Source organism: Lolium perenne, chromosome 5 (assembly GCF_019359855.2).
Source record: "Lolium perenne isolate Kyuss_39 chromosome 5, Kyuss_2.0, whole genome shotgun sequence".
Classification (NCBI taxonomy): Eukaryota; Viridiplantae; Streptophyta; class Magnoliopsida; order Poales; family Poaceae; genus Lolium; species Lolium perenne.
The window spans coordinates 125717321-125722203 of NC_067248.2; the positions used below are offsets into that span (position 1 = coordinate 125717321).

The window sequence follows — 4883 nt, forward strand, 5'->3', positions numbered from 1 at the left end:
ATTAATGTAACATAGGCCAATAAACATAAAACCAACCACGTCTGACATCAAATTGTACACGTTGAATAAACAAACAATGAGGCAGTAGAAATAAGTTAGGTTGTTACGATCAAAGAAGGTTGTTAGCTATTAAACCAAATTCTGGTAGGACGCGACTAAAATTTCAACTCGCATGCAGATAAGCAAACGACCAAAACAGCTACGATCAGGAGTTCTTCCTTTAAACATTGTATGTGATGACTCCCGGAATTAATCTCCACATATCGTGTTTCCATAGGAACATGCCTCCTCCGTAATAAAAATTCAAAAGACATGCACGCCTACAGATATATACTCCATATAATGCCAGTTTTCTTTCCGAAAAAACAACAAAATCTCTAGAACCGTTCTCGGTTGATTGTTGCATCTTCTTCAGGTGATCACAACATGCCATCTGCAGCAGCGCCTGCCGACTTGCAGACATCCCATCGCCTCAAGCATCAGGTCGTCTTGCTGGCATCGTAGCGGCACAAACATGACTGTACTCACCCAGGTTTGCATACAAAATCTATCATGTAACAATACGAAAGGAGTAAGCATCTCCACCCAGGTATTCCTAACTATCTATTTGATGTTTCAGTTCAATGGTGAAATCTGCAATGACATGCAAAGCCTTGCGTGAGATTCAATCTACCATCAGAGGAATTGAAGTAGCCAGACTATGGGACTCAGAATCTCTAAAACCGTTCTCCCGTTGACTGTTGCATCTTTTTAGGTGATCACAGCATGCCAACTGCAGTAGCGCCTGACGACTTGCCGACATCCCATCGCCTCAAGCATCAGGCCGTCTTGCTGGCATCCCATCGACACAAACATGACTGTACTCACCCAGGTTTTCATACAAAATCTATCATGTAACAGTACGAAAGGAATAAGCATCTCCATCCAGGTATTCCTAACTATCTATTTGATGCTTCAGTTCAATGGTGAAATCTGCAATGACATGCAAAGCCTTGCGTGAGATTCAATCTACCATCAGAGGAATTGAAGTAGCCAGACTATGGAATTCAGAATCTCTAAAACCGTTCTCCGTTGATTGTTGCATCTTTTTAGGCGATCACAACATGCCAACTGCAGCAGCGCCTGACGACTTGCCGACATCACATCGCCTCAAGCATCAGGCCGTCTTGCTGGCATCCCATCGACACAAACATGCATGTACTCACCCAGGTTTGCATACAAAATCTATCACGTAACAGTACGAAAGGAATAAGAATCTCCATCCAGGTATTCCTAACTATCTATTTGATGTTTCAGTTCAATGGTGAAATCTGCAATGACATGCAAAGCTTAGCGTGAGATTCAATCTACCATTAGAGGAAATGAAGTAACAATCAAGGCAAGAGTAGCCAGACTATGGGATTCAATATTCATTAGTAACGGTGAATTAGTTTGTCTTCATATGATCCTTATTGATCAAGAGGTATAAGGATTCTCTTATTGCAACTACATATTTGCTTGACTTATTTCCAATGATATTGTTTCAATCTCCATGCTAATTATAAATACACCAGGGGAACATGATGCATGGAGTTATCAGTAAGGTTTACACTGCGAAGTTCAAACCATTAATTCTATAAGGCAATGTGTATACCATTACAAACGTGAGGGTCATGCCCGCAACACCTAAATTTCGTCCAGTAGAAAATGACATAATAGTCAACTTCTTGCCCACAACCAATGTATAGGAGATCGAAGATAAAGAAGACATCCCAAAGCATTGTTTCAACTTTTCAAGCATAGAGGTGCTTTCTACAAGAGTAGGTGTTGATATTTATCTCTCAGGTATGATATAAGTTTTTGTAGGAACATATCTTCAGGATATTTATCTAAATTCATGTTTTAACAGATGTTATAGGAGTTGCAACACATATAAGACCAACTGAAGAAAGTAAAACATCTTTTGGAATCTCCAAAATCCGTGATATTCTACTTCTGGTCGAGTATTTGAAAAATAATACGTCATATTTGCAACCAAGGTGCTCAAGTTATGTCTTCATAATTATTCTACTTTTTGTTAACAGGGATCAAGAAGTCATTAGATTATGGGATGCTAAATCTGAACTAATTGATACCAAGTCTACAGGCGATGTCATTATATTACATCTACAACAGTCAAAAAATATGGAAGTATGTCTTCTCTGAGCTGACATGGTGTCGTCCAGGAGAAGAATATTCGCGGACCTACATGGCTACATTTAAATACTGTTGCATTGCAGATGGACTTCCAGTTCTAATCTCAGCTTCTTTACTGAAAGAGACTTTACAATATTTCTATTTTGCGCTATGTATGGTTCTTAATGACGAATTTTGTAAGGTTTTCTATCTAAGTAGTACATATATTTGTTGACCAACATGGATACATCTTTACATTTTGTATCAGATACTATTGATGAATCTGAAAAGAGTAACACAATCTTCTGAAAAGGTAAGCGTTGTTTACAGTGCTTTTGTTTTCTAAATCTTTTCTAACAATTTCGCACTACTCAGGTTCCTTCATTTGGTAAGCACTGTTCTGGCAAAATGGTGCTGATTTACCTTGCAAATGTTGCTAAATATGCTTCTAAGAAAGACAAATAAGAACTCAAGTTTGTTCCTTAATTTCAGTTTGGCGTGTCTTCAATGGGTGACAACTTAGTTCTGTATAATCATATATACCTGGTGTAGAACTCAGGTACGAACACTATTTTTTCTTTTCCAACAAAAACATCAGAAACTTCATCTCATAGTTATCCTATGCTGAAGGTTTATTTAATAAATACAAAAACAATGAAAGGAAAGAGGAACACAATGGCATTATTTGAGGGGTGCACAGCATCAGGGGATGAAACAAACAGGATTTAAATTTTATGTACCTATTTTACGTTTTTTTCGTAAGTTGGAAAGACAGAAAAAACAGATATCTAACAGGGTCACATTGTCGAGCAGGAAAATAAATGAAAAACAAACACAAGACTTGGCTGAGGGCGAGGTGATGCACATAAGTCCTTAAATATTTCTAGAACTGTATGATATATTTCATGAGGAAACATTTCATTGCTCTATGGACAATACTTACGATAAGGCATTTGACAAGAACAAATCAAATAAAGTTCATAATGAGAGCGAGTGGTTATAGCACTTGGAGTAGTATGTTCGATAAAATTCTAGGGAATTTTAATTCAAGATACGGGCTGCTACTTCGAGTATTTCTAAAAAACACAAGTCTATTTGATACATCAGTTATTTTGGGATAATCACAAATTATACTGAATTAAAGGAGTTACTTATGCAGATACTGAATAAATAGTTGCTAAGATTAAATATCAACGAAATCACCAAACACACATCCATATTAAATATTGTGAGGTTCTCTAACTAATTACACTTTTTTTGCAGCTACATGGCTACATTTTGACAATGTGTATGAGATATTAATGATGGATCTGAAAAGAGCAATTCAATCTTCAGAAAAGTTTAGCGCAGATTCAGATTACATATGGAATACATTGTTCTGCTTACAGTACGTGCTTAAGTTGTGTAAATCTTATCACAACAAGTACTGATAATAATGACAACTAATGACTATTTTTAAAAAAATATTTTCAGTTTGCCTTTGCTTGATGCGATGACTACTTTAAGTATACAATTATACACAGCTGGTGTGACACTCAGGTATGTACATTGATATGTCTTTTTTTGTGCAACAACATCATTATTACCTAATTCTGGAGCTTTACTAATACGAAAAAGTTGAAGACCGAGAGAAACACGACAAGATGCAAGCAATAAGACTTAAACTATAGGTATGTATCTTCAATTTTTACCTTAGTACGGAATACAGACAGAACTGACATGTAACAGGGTCGTTGTGGAGTAGAGGAACAGAGAAAACGAGACAAAAGGCTTGGCTGACGCCCAGATGATGCCATGCCAGCTGAAGGCCTTATCTTCTGTAAGTCTCAAAACATTTTTCAGACAGAGAAAATACAGAAATAACAAAAAGAAGTAGCACTGAAACTAGGGTATTTTGTTCTGGATTTCATACAGTTAAAGTGTTGACATCCAAGTTGGTGGGGCAGCGAGTAAAGAACCTGGGCATTATCGTGCGTGACATCTTCATCAGGGTCGGCGCCATGATGGTCCAGAATGTCAATAGCATGAGCGGCGGTCACACCATGGAAATCGTCACTGCAAGGTCGAAGGGAGCTCAATCCGCAACCTCAACATCGTGCTGGGCAGCGAGCACAGCGGCTTCGCCCCCTTTGTGAGGTCGACGAGAACCGCAGACACATCCTCATCAGGATCGTGGTCCTCCGACTCTGTCTCACGGCTGTAGCAGGGCCGATGGCAGACAGAGGAGGAAACCTGGCCGACCTCACGAATAGCGGAATAGCGGTGGCCGCAAAAGCGCGAGGTCGAGTTCCTGGTGCGGAACCGCCGCTACAGATCGACGCCGGGAATCGCAAAATCCTGCAGAGAACGGGCAACAAGCAAGCCTCCACGACTGCTCCTTCTCAATATCATTGCCGACTCCGCTAATCCAGATCCAAAAGCGATATTTGGGGATAGCTCATAGCTGAGACGAACGGGTATTAATGGAGAAACTGATTCTTCAATTTTTTTCCTATACATAAGGAAGGGGATATGAATACCAGGTATCTGTGAGTGTGTAGAGTACATACAAAGGACATGTACATAAATGTACATAACGACTGAATGGATAATAGTACCAGCAGATGCAATTGCATCCATGCTAGATGGAAATAATTAATAAATTCTATGGATATTTAGTGTAGAATACAAACTGCTGTTGGGACTTTTTTCTAACCAGAAAAAAGGAACATGGACGATAATGTATACTC

At 38.8% G+C, this 4883-nt stretch overlaps 3 long non-coding RNA genes across 3 annotated transcripts; 2 read left to right on the plus strand and 1 right to left on the minus strand.

Moving 5' to 3' along the window:
* Window positions 1-239: 239 nt before the first annotated feature.
* LOC127299837 (uncharacterized) lies at window positions 240-4672 on the minus strand. The gene is made up of 2 exons (XR_007850732.1): window positions 4113-4672; window positions 240-1310 (listed from the first exon to the last, which is right to left on the minus strand). It is a non-coding gene; the product is annotated as an uncharacterized lncRNA (long non-coding RNA).
* LOC127299838 (uncharacterized) lies at window positions 1082-2182 on the plus strand. Its single transcript, XR_011744954.1, has 6 exons — window positions 1082-1209; window positions 1297-1462; window positions 1554-1643; window positions 1728-1799; window positions 1889-1982; window positions 2064-2182. It is a non-coding gene; the product is annotated as an uncharacterized lncRNA (long non-coding RNA).
* Window positions 3802-4371, plus strand: LOC127299836 (uncharacterized). The gene is made up of 2 exons (XR_007850731.2): window positions 3802-3973; window positions 4069-4371. It is a non-coding gene; the product is annotated as an uncharacterized lncRNA (long non-coding RNA).
* Window positions 4673-4883: the final 211 nt, after the last annotated feature.